At 52.7% G+C, this 15593-nt stretch overlaps 1 protein-coding gene across 1 annotated transcript in view; it reads left to right on the top strand.

Annotated features, from left to right (window-relative positions):
* LOC116944243 (teashirt homolog 3-like) overlaps positions 1-6172 on the top strand; it is a 140040-nt gene extending 133868 nt beyond the window's left edge. Inside the window, exon 3 of the mRNA XM_076068237.1 lies at positions 5344-6172. The gene's annotated coding sequence lies outside the window, so the exon portion shown is untranslated. The remainder of the gene's footprint in view (positions 1-5343) is intronic.
* Positions 6173-15593: the final 9421 nt, after the last annotated feature.

Below are 15593 nucleotides of genomic sequence, written 5' to 3'. Positions count from 1 at the left end.
ATAATAATGAGCGACGTTTCGGTCAACGCTCCCTCTTCAGAGCACTCACATTAGGGACCCATGGACTCGGAGAGAATAGTATTTGGTGTCGGCTTAGGGAAAGGGCCTTCATCCAGCAATGGAGTGACCATGCCTGTTGCTGCTGCTGATGATGTTGATGATGATGCAGATGATGATGATGTTGAGGAAGACGATGCTGTTGATGATGCAGATGATGATGCTGCTGCTGCTGATGAAGATGCTGCTGCTGATGATGATGCTGTTGATGACGATGCTGCTGTTGATGATGCTCGTGGCACGGCACCACACAACCCACAGCGCGAGCTGTGATTCACTGCTCCAATCGGTGATTCACTCCCATTGGCCGCATAGATCCGTCGCGATGACTTCTGGATGTTTGCTACTTTCGGTGGCACCGAAATCCCCTCTCCCTCCCTTTCCCTTGATACCGCTAAGACCGGTATCTCATGGATAGGTACAAAAGAGCATTCATTTTGAATGTATTTATATTACCATTATCAATTTAAGTTTGGATTTGGAAAAAAAGTCTGTTTTAAATTCTCCCCTCGCTGGCCTCCGTGGCAGGCTTCGATAACGCCCCACCGCCCCCCCCCCCGCGCCCCCAGCCTCTTGTTTCTCCGCTGTCGCAGAGGTGTGAACGCGCTCAATTTTGTAAGTCGGATGAACAATTACCGCCAATTAAATTCCGAAGTTTGCTTAAATTTTTAATGCATTGTCGCCGACGCAAGCATAGACAGACCACAAATGGTTGCGTGGGCCCCATAATAATATCATTCATTTACTCCGCCCCGCCCTCCTCTCTCACATCCCTCCATCCCCCCCTCCTCCCTCCTCCACTTACCCCACCTCTCTCCTCTCCAATCCCCCCACATTCCGTCGACTTATCATTTACAATTCTCATCAGTGCCCCGCGGTGTTAATGAACCAGTGCAGTCTCTGCCACCTATTATCCACTCCGTATCTCTGGCGTAGCTGTGCAAGTGCCATGAATAAGGGAAATTGCCCGAAACGTCACCGATTATATGGGTTTTTTTTGTTTTAGGTTAAGGCCACACACAATGTTATATTAACGAATATAAAACACAAGGGTGTTATGTGCTTGTACTATAAGATGTGCCGGTGATAATACGAACAGAAAAATTAAGACAAAGATCCCCCGTGTAGCCTTAACAGACTAGTTTGGGCAAGTGTGGGCAACTCCCACCTCTGACAACGACGCGTTGATGAATGCGTTTCAGTGTTTCGTTATTGCCCCCGTGGAAGAGGAGGCCAAACACAACTTGAGGCGAGAGCGGCCTCTGGTGGAGGCTCCTTCCGCCAGCAGTGGCGTGGGTGAGCAATTGCCAGGGCTGCTCCTTTAGCTTTGACACGCGCGACATCAGCTGTAGGAATCCCCAGCGCGGGTTAGGGTAAGAAGGGTTTGGAGTTGGAGGATGGCCTTGTGATCACGAGTGGGTGGGCGACACGAACGTGATGGAAAACTAAACACAATCTTTTATTTGTAATACCAGGTAAGGCATCACTGAGCTATGTAACTCTTTTTCAGAAGCGAGCTGCCCATAACCAATGATAGCTCACACAAAAGTGTCTTATCACGTGCGAAGTTTATAGCAGCCAACCGCAGGACCCGAGGAAAAGTCCACGCGACCGCAGGGAGAGGAGAAGAGAGAGAGAGGGACACGCACACTCAAAATATACAGCAGCAGGCGTCAGGGTCGGGGTTCGAACCCACGACCATCCTGCATACCAGGCGAGGTAATAAACGTCCCAACGTCTCACCGCATGACGGCGAGGCGTGTGAGACGTGCGACGGACGAAGCATCGGCGGTAGGAGGGAGAACGCGGGCTCGTGGGGCGAGGAGACAACCCGATTGTAAATCCACTCCCCGGTAAAGGCAATTAAGAGGCTTCGGGCAGGAGGCGCTTAATTGGAACGCGGCCGCGATAGGAGCGCGTGTTTGCTGATGCGACTCCAGATGAATGCGTCTCTATTTTTTTTTGTTGCAGCCGTGACAAATGGACGAGTGAGGCTCGCCTCGCGATAGCAACCTCCTTCACACCTACGCCCAGATAATTAGATGTGGAGGGGAGGGGAGGGAGGGATGGAGGGAGCCTATGTTTTATTCTTAGTACTCGTTGTGTAGTATGATTTATTTAATTATTTCTCCTGCAGCTGGTTAGACAAACGCGTTGGCACGAATCGCCCACTGTGGAGGAGAGAAAGACAAAGATAGGGGCCCGCGTCTAGTCGCGTGTATACACGTATATACACGTGAATACAAACTGCAAATACAAAGACCCCCCGTATAGCATTAACGGACTGTTGGGGTAAGTGCTGTTAGAGAACACCTATCAAGGCCGGCACGGTACACAAGGGGGTGGGTGGCCAGCACCACGACCGGCCGCCTTTGTATCCCCAGTGGCGATATATACACACCGCACGAGGTACTCGTTTGAGGCTGAGTCTACATGGGGAGGCCCAGGACCGCTTCAGATAATCGTCACCGGTGTTGGTCGTGAGCGGGAATCGAACTCGGGTCGCGAGGTTCGTAGCACAGCTTAGCGCGAACCGCTACACTGCTGCTCCCCACTACCCCCCCCCCCCTCACGCAATCACATGAATACATTTGTGTGTGAGCATACACAAAAATAAAAACAAAGATCCCCTATATAGCCTTAACAGACTGTAGGGGCAAGTGCTGTTAGCGAGCACCTATGAAGGCCGGAACGGTACACGAGGGGGTGGGTGGCCAGCACCACGCCCGACCGCCTTTGTCTCCCCAGTGACGATGTTTACACACCGCACCAGGTACTCATTTGAGGTTGGGTCGACCTAGGGGAGACCCGGGACCGGTTCAGATAATCGTCACCGGTGTTGGCCGTGAGAGGGAATCGAACCCGGGTCGCCAGGTTCATATCGCAGCGCGCTAACCGCTACACTATCGCTCCCCACAATGAGCATACACATACACACGTGGACACACACACACGTTTATGCACACACAGACACACATGAATGGACGTGTGAACACGTTACGAAGCTCAGGTTAAGCCCTTGCAAGTGAATGCCCACGTGACCGCCACTAGAGGTGATGTGGTCGACTCTTCCATGCTGATGAGACGTGTTGGGAAGTGTTCGTGCATTGCACTTTTTTCGCGCCGAGCGTAGCCAACCGTGCCATTCGAAAATGCGGGAGCGGCCCACACTTTCCCCGGCCAATAATTGTCGACCACTCCTCACGCTCATTGACACACACACAGACAGATACGCACGTGTACACGGCCGCGCGCGTGTGTACGCGCGCGTGCGGAGCGGTGGCGCAGCGGTTAGCGCACGTTGCTACGACCACGGCGAGCCGAGTTTGATTGCGGCTCAGGACCGGCAAATCGCTTGACGAGGTCGTGAAACCAGTCCTGGAGCCTTCCCCTATGCCGACTTGGCCTGTCAATGAGCACCTGGTAGTGTTGGACACCCACACGCGCAACAGGAGAGGGTAGTGGCCTCCACCCCTGGCCTCTCTGGATTCGCACGCGGCTTTTTAAGGACCGGCTTCGTGACGTTGTTTATTAAAGGAGGGGCCTCCCTCTCGCGTCCACCGCTTGCATTGCGGCTATTGAAATAAAGATGATTATTATTTTGAAATATATAATATACCGAATTCGAACAAAAAATGGAACCTTTTTGTTATTTTGATTGGCGGCTCAACTGGGATTAGCTGCTACTCGCTAACAGCACTTGCCCCAACCAGTCGGTTGAGGCTACACGGGGGTTCTTTGTCGCTGTGTCCCGCTGTAATGACACGCGGATAGCCGATTAAAATGCGAGCGAGAACGCGTGCGACAGGCGTAATGGTTGACCCTGGAGCGTAAAAGCGTGATTGCGTGGGGGGGGGGGCTTGTGGTGTGAAGGGAGAGGGGTGGGGGGCGAATAGAGAGAGGAACGGGGGAGATGGGGAGAGATAGAGAGCGGAGAGGGGGGGGCGATGTCTCTCCCCCGAACACTTGCGCAGGGAATAACCGTTGTTCATTATTCACCTGGGGTTCATCCCACCTGTGAGTGAGTGTGCCATTGTGTGTACGAATGCGTGGGCATGTGTGGGGAGCGGCAGTCGCCCTCCAGCAACAACGGAGGGCAAGAGGAGCGACGCTCACAACAACGCGCGGCCGCAACACAGAGCGAGTTGGCACTGTGGGGAGCACACGTGTTGCTAGTTCCAGCCATCTCCGTCAGTCAACCCATGGCACCTGGGTCTGTTCCGTGACCTCCTGCCAGCGAACATTCTCCACTTCACGTGGCCTCAACGTGCACCTAGCATGGCACAAGCGCCGTGGTGACGTCGCCGTCACTTAGTGGTGAACGGCGGCTGTTGTTGTTGTTAGAGAGCGGTGGTGTAGCGGTTAGCGCGCTGCGACGATTATCTGAACCGGTCCTGCGCCTCCCTAGGTCGACTCAGCCTCCAATGATTACCTGGTGCGGTGTGTAGCAAACATCGCGACGAGGGAGACAAAGGCGGCTGGGCGTGGTGTTGGCCACCCACCCACTCGTGTGCCGTGCCGGCCTTTAATAGTTGCTCAATAACAACACTTGGCCCAACCGTGATTCTTCATTTTATGAGTACGTATTGGGCTATCACACCCCAGCCACGGGGTGATTGTGATGATGATGATGCTTCAGTTGATAATCATTATAATAATTATGATTATAATCATGGTGGTGATGATGATGGTAATTGATGATCATGACGATGACGATTTGGGGAAGTCCTCATCCAGAAGTGGATCGATCGCGGCTGATGATGTGTTGCGGCGTAAATGACGACTCCGAGGCAGGCTGCTGTTAGGGACTCACGCCACGTTTATTGGGGGCTTACGCCAAAGTGTGTTTAGGGGCTTACGCCTACCCAGCCCCCTAGCGATAACTCCCCAGGGGACAGGGGTACCCAGATTCCCTACAACCCCAACCTCGGCCCGTCGGGCGGAGTGGCCTCCCCTAGCCTCAGGTGAGGATCAGCTCCCCTGAGTCCCCACTCCTACCCCGACGACCCCCGTTACACCCCCGGGTCCCCCTTTAAATACCCCCCTGGGACATGACGTCACCGTCCCCCCAGGGTCCGCCTGACGTCACGTTCTGCAACGGCACTCTCCGAGGGCGAGTGTGACGTGACGTCACCCACTACTCCCCTACAGATGTCATAACAACCCACGGCTGCCCGGACGCTGCAGTGGACTCTTATCCAGATCTGCCCCCCTCCCTCCCCACCCTTCTCTGTGCCCCCCCCCCCCCGCTACCAGCCCCCCCCCCCCCACCCCCATCCCGTTAAGGTCGCGGTTCCTGAGGAAGCGAGAAGCAACGTCAAGCTGGGATCGCTCTGGCTCCAACGACTCCGCCTCCAACTCGCGTCCCCCTGCTCACACCCCCCGCTCCAGACCCCCTCCCTCTTCCTCCTCCTTTCTATTCTATCCCTCCTCTCCCGCTTTACCTCCTCCCCCCCCTCCACGCTCTGTCTCATACCCTCTTATTCATCACCTCCCTCCTCCTCCCTCCTCACCTCATCGTTAGAACTATTCCCTTCCCTACCTCTCTCCTCGTCTCTCTCGCCTCCCCACCCTTATTACTCTCCCCCCCCCCACCCGGTTTTCCCTCCCTCCCTTCCTCCCCCTCCATCCATCCCTCGCCTCCCTCCTAAGTAGCTCCCCTCTCCCCGTCTTCCTCCCGGTCCTCTCCTCCGATCCCTATCCTCCCCCTCTCGCTCCTCCCCGTCCCGCTGGGGGGGTGGAGAGGGGACGCGACCTCGGTCGGATCGGGGGACGCGGCGTGGGCGGGGTGAGTCGAGAGACGGGAGGATGAGGTTGATGCCCGACCATGAATCACGGGGAACTCTTCCGATTCAATCTGGACGCCGAGTCGCCGCTGCTCGCCGAGAATCCGCTGCCATCCATCCCTCTTCATTCTCTCTTAACAATCTCGTAATGAAATATCGATTTTTAGTTAGACCGGAATGGACGTTATTAAGTTTCCCCTTGATAAATCATCGTCGCCTTCTTCATTTCGCTCCTCTTCTCGCTCTCCTGCTTTTGCGGAGTCCTCCCTCTCCCCCCCCCGCCCCCCCGAGAGCTTCCGTGACACTCTGGGGGGGGGGGGCGGGGGAGGTTAATTTGGAGGTGTGGGGGGGCTAAGGGGAGGAGTCTGGGTAGGGGATGAACTATGAATGACGCCCACCCCATTCTCCCCCCCACCCACCAACCCCTCGCCCTCACTTCTCTTCTGACCCCCGGCCGCACTGGAGGTGGTGGAGGCGGTGGAGGGCTAAAGGGGGATTGAGGGGGGGAGGAGGGGGTGGGTGGAGTGGGGGGGAGCACCTTCCCACCCACCCTCCGTAGCCATATCCGGACCTAATCGCTCACTGATCGGTCACTGATCGCTCACTGATCGATCACTGATCTCCCACTGATATCTCACTGATCGCTCACTGATCACTCATTGATCGCTCACTGATCGTTCAGTGATCACTCTGTAATCTCTTCATGATCGCTGACTAATCGCTCACCAATGGCTCAAGTGAGTGATCACTGATCGCTCAGTCATCACCCACTGATGGCTCACTGATCGCTCAGTGATGTATTCACTTGCCAGACGCTCCCCCGAGCGGCCACCGCGGTGATGAGAGCTCGCACACAACGCCACGCCTCGCCGGGCGCTCTCTCTCTCTCTCTCCCTTATTATCCCACGCGCTCTCTTTCTCTCTCGTGCTGTTGTAATCCATAGAATCCGGCAACCGCGTTACAGAATCGCTGACCTATCTTTGCGTCGAACTGTTGGCGCGTGCCCGGAGGTGGGGTCAGACCGGATGGTTTGACCTCTGGAATGCAAGTTTAGGGTTGCGAGCGTTGCCCAAATCTGATGTTTATTGGTCCGGATATTGTGCAGAAAACCGCTCACCGTTAATGAAAGAAACAAAACAAAAACGATGTTATCAACCTTATCCCTAAATCTCTCGGTGTCTCGGTTCTCTCTCGCTATCTCTCGTTATCTCTCCTTATTTCCCTTGATGTTTCTCTCTCTCTCTGGGCAATCGCATCTCTTCTCTCCTCCACTACTCACTCAGAAGCAGACTCAGGAGAATATCCCCCACTCAGTTAAAGCCCAGTAAGCTGAGAAGCTCTTCTTCACAGGGGCGATCCGTGGGGGCCAGACAGCATCATAACATTGCATCATTGGATATTTACAAAAACAAACTTAATAATAATAATAAAAGCAGCAATGATCTTGTTAAATAGCATTCACACTTTAAACTTTAGCGATTATATCATCGCCATCATCGCCAACATCGCCAACATCGCCAACAGGTGGCGACGTGACTCGCCGGTAGCGTCGTTGCAGAGGCTCGCGGTTCGAATCGGGCAGTCCGCCCTGGCTCACTACCGCGGTTGTGTGTGTGTGTGCGGGTGTGACAACCAGGACGATACTCCGCGCCCCCTCAGCTTCACGTTGTATGTTAATTATTCGCCGCGTCACTCTCAATTTTTGACAAATTCGAAAAGTTACACCGCACATGGCTCAAGTGAGATGACGCATGGCTACATCGCTCCCTACTGGCATGCATGATGCCTGCCTGCTCCCTCCCTGTGTCTGTCTCTCTCGCTATCTCTGTCTCTCTCTCCCTCCATGTGTGTCTCTCTCTCTCTCCCTGTGTCTCTCTCCCTGTCTTTCGCTCTCCCTGTCTCTCTCTCTCTCTGTCTCTCTCTTGCTCTCCCTCTCTCTCTCCCTGTGTCTCTCTCTCCCTGTGTCTCTCTCTCCCTGTGTCTGTGTGTCTCTCTCTCCCTGTGTCTCTCTCTGTGTCTGTCTCTCTCGCTCTCTCTCTCTCTCTCCCTGTATCTCTTTCTCTCTCCCTGTGTGTCTCTCTCTCCCCGATTCTCTCACTTCGTCTCCCTGGATTTTCACGTCTACTCCCCTACTCCGTCACTCTACCCACGAATGTCCCAGGTTTCTCTGTCTCTAGACTGTCACCTCTCTCTCTTGATTTGAGTTTCGCTCTCACCCTGTCATACCCCCCGCACTCGTTGATAACTTCTAACTCATTCTCTCCCACGATAATTCTCCTTTTCTCTCAAGATCTCTCGCTTTCTCTATCTCTGTTTGCGTATTTGTAGTTCTTCCTACGGCTCTCTATATATCTCTCTCTCTCCCTTCGACATCATATCCCTCTACTCCAGATTCCTCCAACCATCATTAACCGACCTCCCGTTGTCTCTAGAGAGACAATCTCAACCCGAAGTTCACTTGGCTCCTCTTCCTTCTCATCTCACTCACTCCCTCTCTCGCCTTTCCCCCTCTCTTTTCTTCCCTCCTCTTTGTTTCTCATAGCACGCATCTCACCCCCTCCTCTCCCACCTACCCCTCTCCTATCTCACTCTCTCCTCTTCTCCAGTCTCTCACATCTTCAGCATCTCCTCCCACCCCGTTCTCCCCTAAACTCGCCTTCCTTACCCGTTGTCCGTCCATAACAATATGAAGAAAAAAATAATCCAGACCTGGTCCAGGACTCTGTCACGGGTGAGCGCTGAGCTTATGGTTTTGAGATGAGCCGATGAGCCATGCGATTTGGGAGCGATACCCACCCTCCCCTCCTCCCCCCACCCCTCCTTTCCGCGCATCACATTCTCAAGGGGAGAGGTCAACCGGGCTTAGATGCTCCCCCCCCCCTAGCAGCATTTGTCTAGCAGACGAGACCCTGCTGCTGAGACCCAGAGAGGTCAAAACCGGTTCAGGGTTTTTTTGTTTGATTTCCCGCTTAACCAAATTCTGGAGCTGTCAATCACTGGTCCCGACGGAAGGCCCCCACGGGCCAATGGAAGGCCCCCCACGGGCCAATAAAAGGCCCCCACGGGCCAATGGAAGGCCCCCCACGGGCCAATGGAAGTCCCACACGGGCCAATGGAAGGCCCCCAACGGACCAATGGAAGTCCCACACGGACCAATAGAAGTCCCACACGGGCCAATGGAAGTCCCACACGGGCCAATGGAAGGCCCCCACGGGCCAATGGAAGGCCCCCCATGGGACACTGGAAGTCCCACACGGGCCAATGGAAGGCCCCCAACGGACCAATGGAAGTCCCGCACGGGCCAATGGAAGGCCCCCAACGGACCAATAGAAGTCCCACACGGGCCAATGGAAGTCCCACACGGGCCAATGGAAGTCCCACACGGGCCAATGGAAGGCCCCCAACGGACCAATGGAAGTCCCACACGGGCAATGTAAGGCCCCCAACGGACCAATGGAAGTCCCGCACGCCGTTTCGCGCTGAGCAACCCAGCAGGTGGTCGAGTCGTTCTCCCGGCGCGGCAGGTTAAGTGTTTGTGGCGGTTGTTTTGAAACGTCCTCGCCGCCTATATATACACACACACATATAACTGGATACCACCACAGTTAAACCCATCATCGGCAGGTCTCGTTTGGTGGAGTAAAAGTCAAGGGTAGACTAACCACCTCTTCCTTCCGAGACGTCTGGCTAAGCGTGGAAGAGTAGGCCAAATACACTCCTCGAGGGGTGGAGGCGGGGGAGGGGGTGTGGAGGGGGGCTCCAGGGAATCGTCTCGTCGTGGGGTTCTTTCTGCCTTCAGTGGCATCAGCAGCCCATTCGGGTTTGCCCATACATGTCTGTATTTATTTAATATCATTTTAGATATATATAAGTATCCTATATAATGTATGTTGTTGATTTATTTGCAAAAAAGAATGCCATTCTGTAAATAAAGTGTGTATTTTGTGGGGTGCTGGGGGGGACGAGGGGGGGGGGTGGTAAGGGGTTAAGGGGGTGGGATGTTCTCACGGACTTCTCGGTATCGCGTCTCAGATGACACCCGCGTTGTTAGTCCTTACACGGAGCACATCACCACCAACACCATCATCAACATCATCATCAACACCATCATCAGCACCACCACCATCATCCTCATCATCACCACCATCATGATCACCATCATCATCACCACCACCTCCATCATCATCACCATCATCATCACCACCATCATCACCACCATCATCAATACCACCACCACCTCCATCATCATCACCACCACCATCATCATCACCACCATCATAATCACCATCATCATCACCACCATCATCATCACCACCATCATTACCACCACCACCACCACCGAGGTCGCGTCACATCTTCACAGACTGAGACGGTGGTGGGGGGGGGGGGGTCGATAAAACGAGTACCACTTCATGTTGGAAGTCGACGGTTGGTTGTCATATGGATCGACTCGCCCGCGCCATAGCAATGTGGAACCTCCGCCACCGGCTCTGCAGGGGGCTGTACAACGAGAGATGACCACCAGTGCTTCAGGTGCAGCGTCCGAGCAGCGGGGAAAATCACCTTCGGCATTGACACCTGAGCAATGAGTCGCACCGCAATCATTGACCTGCAGCTGCATTGTCCACATACGAGCGAGCGGTTGCGCAGCATCAGGCTCGTGACGACACTGGCGCGTCGCTGAGCGGACGGTTGCTTGAACGTCGAGTCTGCCTCGACCACGACAGCAACCGGTTGCGCAAGTTTGCTCGCAACCGGTTGCAGAGGCGCGGGTGCACGCGCGAGCGGAAGGGTTGTTCGAACGTTGCGCGCGACTGCTCCCTCGTGCGTGCGGGACCCCCCCCCCCCCGGGGGTAAACTCCCACCAACCAACCGAGCAACTACCACAGCCAACCGGAACTTTTGTTTTGTTTTTACCAGCGACCGTCACTAACCCATACGTCACCACCACGTGTCAATGTATATAAGTGTAACGTAAGGAAGCGCCTCGTCGATTACTCGTCCAGATTATTTAAATAGTTCCCCCCCCCACTGCGGTGCGACCGACCCCACCCCCTCTCAGACACCCCCCCCCCCCCATACCGTCAAGGTGAAACAAGAGGCAATTTGACCTGTATATAATATGTTGTATATGAGTGATAAATAATGTTAATGATTATTATATATTGACGACGACGATGATGATGATGTTTATGACGTTGACGACGACGATTATAATGATTACAAACACAGCTACGTTTTTACACAATTCAGCCTAAAAGGAATAGACTTCATCCCTCCTTACTATATTATTTTTTTTATATGGAATTGATGGAGTCATTAATTAATTCCTTGGTTGATTAATCAATTAATCCATTGCCGCGCCGAGAGTGACGCAGAGTTGGGCATGGTGCATTGTACGTATGTTCAACTTCTTTCGCGCCGTACGTCGCCAACCACGAAGAGGGGGGGGGGCGAGAGGGGGGGCGGGGGGGGGTGATGTAACGAAACAACTTCTACAAACACAAGCGATTGTTGATTTGACTTCTGTACATTAATTAAACCGCCCCACCTCCGCATTTCGCCCCCCATCCTCCCCCCCCCCCCCAATTTATCATTAGGTTTTGTTTACGAGAGCGGATCAATGGTGGTGGTGGTGCTGCTGTTAGGAAGTTAGCTTTGACGAATTCACGAATGAATCAATCGCGTAGCAAGCGAGACAAATTTATTGATTGATTGTTTGACGCAGGCGTGGCCTCATGAAGAAAGATGGTCACGTGGCGGAGATAAGTTCGACTCCTGCACCCGGGTCTTAACTTCAAGATGTGTAACGGTCTCACGAACTAGGAATATTATTGCTGATGATGATGATGATGATTATAATTATAATTGTTCTTTGTACAATGTTGAACAAAAAAAACACAAAGAGATGAGCGAACCCATATGCACTTAACAAAAATATGAATCGATGCATTTATAATTGTGTAAATTAAACCATTAGAATTTTTTGAAGCACAACTTACGATCGTCACGTTTGCGTTACTTGCCGATATCGGAATTTTTTTTGTTTGTGTTTTAATATTGCAGCTAATTAATTATTAATAAATAATAAAATCGACTCGGATTGCGACACGCGTGCGCTTACTGGTGGTGTCGTGTTGTAGTTGTTGTGTGCGCGAACAATTGCTGAATAACAACAAAATAAGTGACGTAGTTGTTGTGTGCGCGAACAATTGCTGAATAACAACAAAATAAGTGACGTAGTTGTTGTGTGCGCGAACAATTGCTGAATAACAACAAAATAAGTGACGTAGTTGTCGTGTGCGCGAACAATTGCTGAATAACAACAAAATAAGTGACGTAGTTGTTGTGTGCGCGAACAATTGCTGAATAACAACAAAATAAGTGACGTAGTTGTTGTGTGCGCGAGCAATTGCTGAATAACAACAAAATAAGTGACGTAGTTGTTGTGTGCGCGAACAATTGCTGAATAACAACAAAATAAGTGACGTAGTTGTTGTGTGCGCGAACAATTGCTGAATAACAACAAAATAAGTGACGTTGTGGGCGATGGCCCTTCTTCAGGCAGCACCACGACCGAAGCAGCATACAATAATTGCCAATTAGTTCGACCAAGTATTCAGTAGTTGAACACACGCGTCCATAGACAACACGGGTATACGCAACCGCGCACACACAAACTAAAACAGACAAAGATCCCCCGAATATTCTAGATTTGAAGCTTTCGTGACTGCAAGGATTCATACTCTTTGGGGTTTTTTCGGTAAAGTCACGTAGGTCACTTTACCGAAAAAACTAAAGAGTTTCCCCCCGAATATCCTGAACAGACTGATGGGGTAAGTGAAGCTAGCGGGTGCCGATGAAGGCCGGCACGGGACACGAGCTTTTGATGGCGTGACCAACACCACGCCCGGCCGTCTTTGTCTCCCGCCAAGTGCCGATATTTTACACACGGCACCAGGTACTCATTTGAGGCTGAGTCGACCTAGGCGAGGCCCAGTACCGTTTCAGATAACCGCCACCGGTGTTGGTATCCGTAAACGGGAAACGAACTCGGGTGGCCGGGTTCGTAGTGCACTCTCGGCCCAATCCCTCGTCATCGCTGCAGGGCCATGTCACCAAGAAATAAATAATCGAGCGACGCCAAAGAGACAGGGAACGTCGAGTGACACGAACACAGCCCCCCCCCCCCCAGGCTTCCCTCCCCCATGACCCCCCCCCTCCACCACCCCACTATCTCTTCTCGGACAATGTCACTCAAGTCACAACTCAGACATTGCCACTTTCCAAGTGCACACGTGTGTGTCTGTGTGTGTGTGTCTGTGTGCGTGTCTGTGTGTGTGTCTGTGTGTTTGTATGTAGGGAGCGGTGGCGTAGCGGTTAGCGCGCTGTGCTACGAACCTAGCGACCCGGGTTTGATGCCCGCTCACGGCCAACACCAGTGACGATTATCTGAACCGGTACTGGGCATCCCCTAGGTCGACTCAGCCTCAAACGAGTACCTGGTGCGATGTGTAAACATCGCCACTCGGGAGACAAAGGCGGCCGGGCGTGGTGTTGGCCACCCACCCCCTCGTGCGCCGCGCCGGCCTTCATAAGTGCTCGCTAACAGCGCTTGCCCCTACATTCTGTTAAGGCTATACGGAGGATATTTGTCTTTGTATGCGGTAGTGTAGTCGTTAGCTCGCTGCACTAGGAACCCGGCAAATCGCAGTTCGATTCGCGCTCACTGCCAAAACCGGTGACGATTTTCTAAACCAGCCCTGCGGCCTTCCCCTAGGTTGACTCAGCCTCAAATGAACCTGGTGCGGTGTGTGTGAAAGTCGGAATTGGGGAGACAAAGGCGGCCGAGCGTGGTTGCTGGCCATGTTATCCTCGTTGACAGCACGTGCCCCGTACCTCTGATTATCACGGTTGGCTATGTGCGGTGCGAACGAATTCCAACATACATACATACAGTCATACACATTCTTGTCCCGACAGTCTGTAAGAGGCTATACGGGGGATATTTGTGTGTAGGCCTTACAGTAATTCGGTGCTCGCTAACAGCACTTGCCCCAACAGTCTGTCGAAGGCTACGCGGGAAGCGTGGGGGAATCTTCGTCTTTTTTTTTCCTTTTCCCTGCCACGGTCACCTCTGCCACTACAAATCCTGCCGCGACATCTCGTGGCAGGCAGAGACGTCAGCGGCAGAGCAGGAGGAGGAGGAGGTGACGGGGAGATACGCAGGCACTGCCACTAACAGTATCTTTATTCTATTGTGGGTCGTTAAAACACATACACAGCACATATCCAATTATATTCCAATTGCCATGCGAACGGAGCGACGAGTTGTCACGGTGGAGGTGAAGGAGGCAAAGGCGGAGCCCTGCAATTGCCCACGGTACCTGTTGTCAGAAAACGGGCCCCGTTATGACAGCTCGAGAGGAGCTCCCTAACACGCGGGTACTTGGCACGTACTCTACCGCGTAGGAGTTCTCACGCCTTACCCCACCACGCACGCTGTGATTCTGGATCGAGACGACCGGTGATCGCATCCTACCAAAGCCCCACCAACTTTCGAAACAGTCTGAATGATGATGATGATTTTTATTTAGAGTGGAGGAATCAGCAGTGCGGATGATGATGATGATGATTTTTATTTAGAGTGGAGGAATCAGCAGTGCGGATGATGATGATGATGTTGATGATTTTTATTTAGAGTGGAGGAATCAGCAGTGCGGATGATGATGATGATGATTTTTATTGCGACTGGACGAACCCGATGAGCTATGAAACTCGTTTTCACAGATGTCATGAACCTGCGTCTGTTCTCTAATCCACGTGTTCCTCTCTCTCTCAGTGTAATCATCACCAATGTTTATCCACTGCTGGATGAAAATCATTGTGATGTCATAAACCTGTGCCTATTCAATAATCCAGTCATCCTCTTTCTCTCTCACTCGGTGTAACGATCTCCATTGCCTATACACTGCTGGATTAAACATCAATACGATGCCATTAAAGCTTCGCATGTTCTCTCATTACACGAACAATGCTTACACACGTAGACAGTATTCACATATGAACGTGCAATTGTCGTGGAGGACAATTGCCACGTCTGCTCATACAGAGGTCGGCAACCTGGGGCTCAGCAGCCGCATGCTGGTGGCTCTTTAAGGACTGGGGTATTCGTGGCTGAACTTGTCACTGCGGTTGCCGCGTTCTCACTCATTGATTTATCGCGTCGGTGTCTTTCCAAAGAAGAAAAAAAATGTAATCCACTGATATTGTTTTGTGTTGTTATTTTTATTCGTAATAGTTTGAATCGCGTCTATGATCCGCGCGTGGGCCCTTCGGTGCACGCGTTCCTCCCTCTTCCGCAGTCCGTCTTCTCAGCGCAATAATTCCACTCGTGCGAGGGGCTTATTGAATACCGGCGTGCGTGTGTGTGCGTGTGTGTGCGTGTGTAGAAAACCGGAGCGACTGTGTGTGAATCGCGCAACATATTACGAGCGCCAGAAATCGCACTCGGAGACGTACGCCTCGGGATCTTTCATATGCACGTGTGATTGTGTGGGTGTATGCGAGTCTGTGCGTGTGAGTGCGTTGCGCGCGCGTGTGTGTGTGTGTGTACGTGTAATGTAGCGGTAGTGTAGCGGTTAGCGTGCTGCGCTATGAACCCGGCTACACGGGTTCGATTCCCGCTCACGGCCAACACTGGTGACGATTATCTGAACCGGTCCTGGGCCTCACACTAAGTCGACTCA

The sequence above is a fragment of the Petromyzon marinus genome, chromosome 20, assembly GCF_048934315.1.
Source record: "Petromyzon marinus isolate PM22_M1 ecotype Great Lakes invasive population chromosome 20, UKy_Petmar_22M1.pri1.0, whole genome shotgun sequence".
In the NCBI taxonomy this organism is placed as follows: domain Eukaryota; kingdom Metazoa; phylum Chordata; class Hyperoartia; order Petromyzontiformes; family Petromyzontidae; genus Petromyzon; species Petromyzon marinus.
The sequence above is the reverse complement of the archived record's forward strand: the minus strand, read 5'-3'. Positions and strand labels throughout refer to the sequence as shown.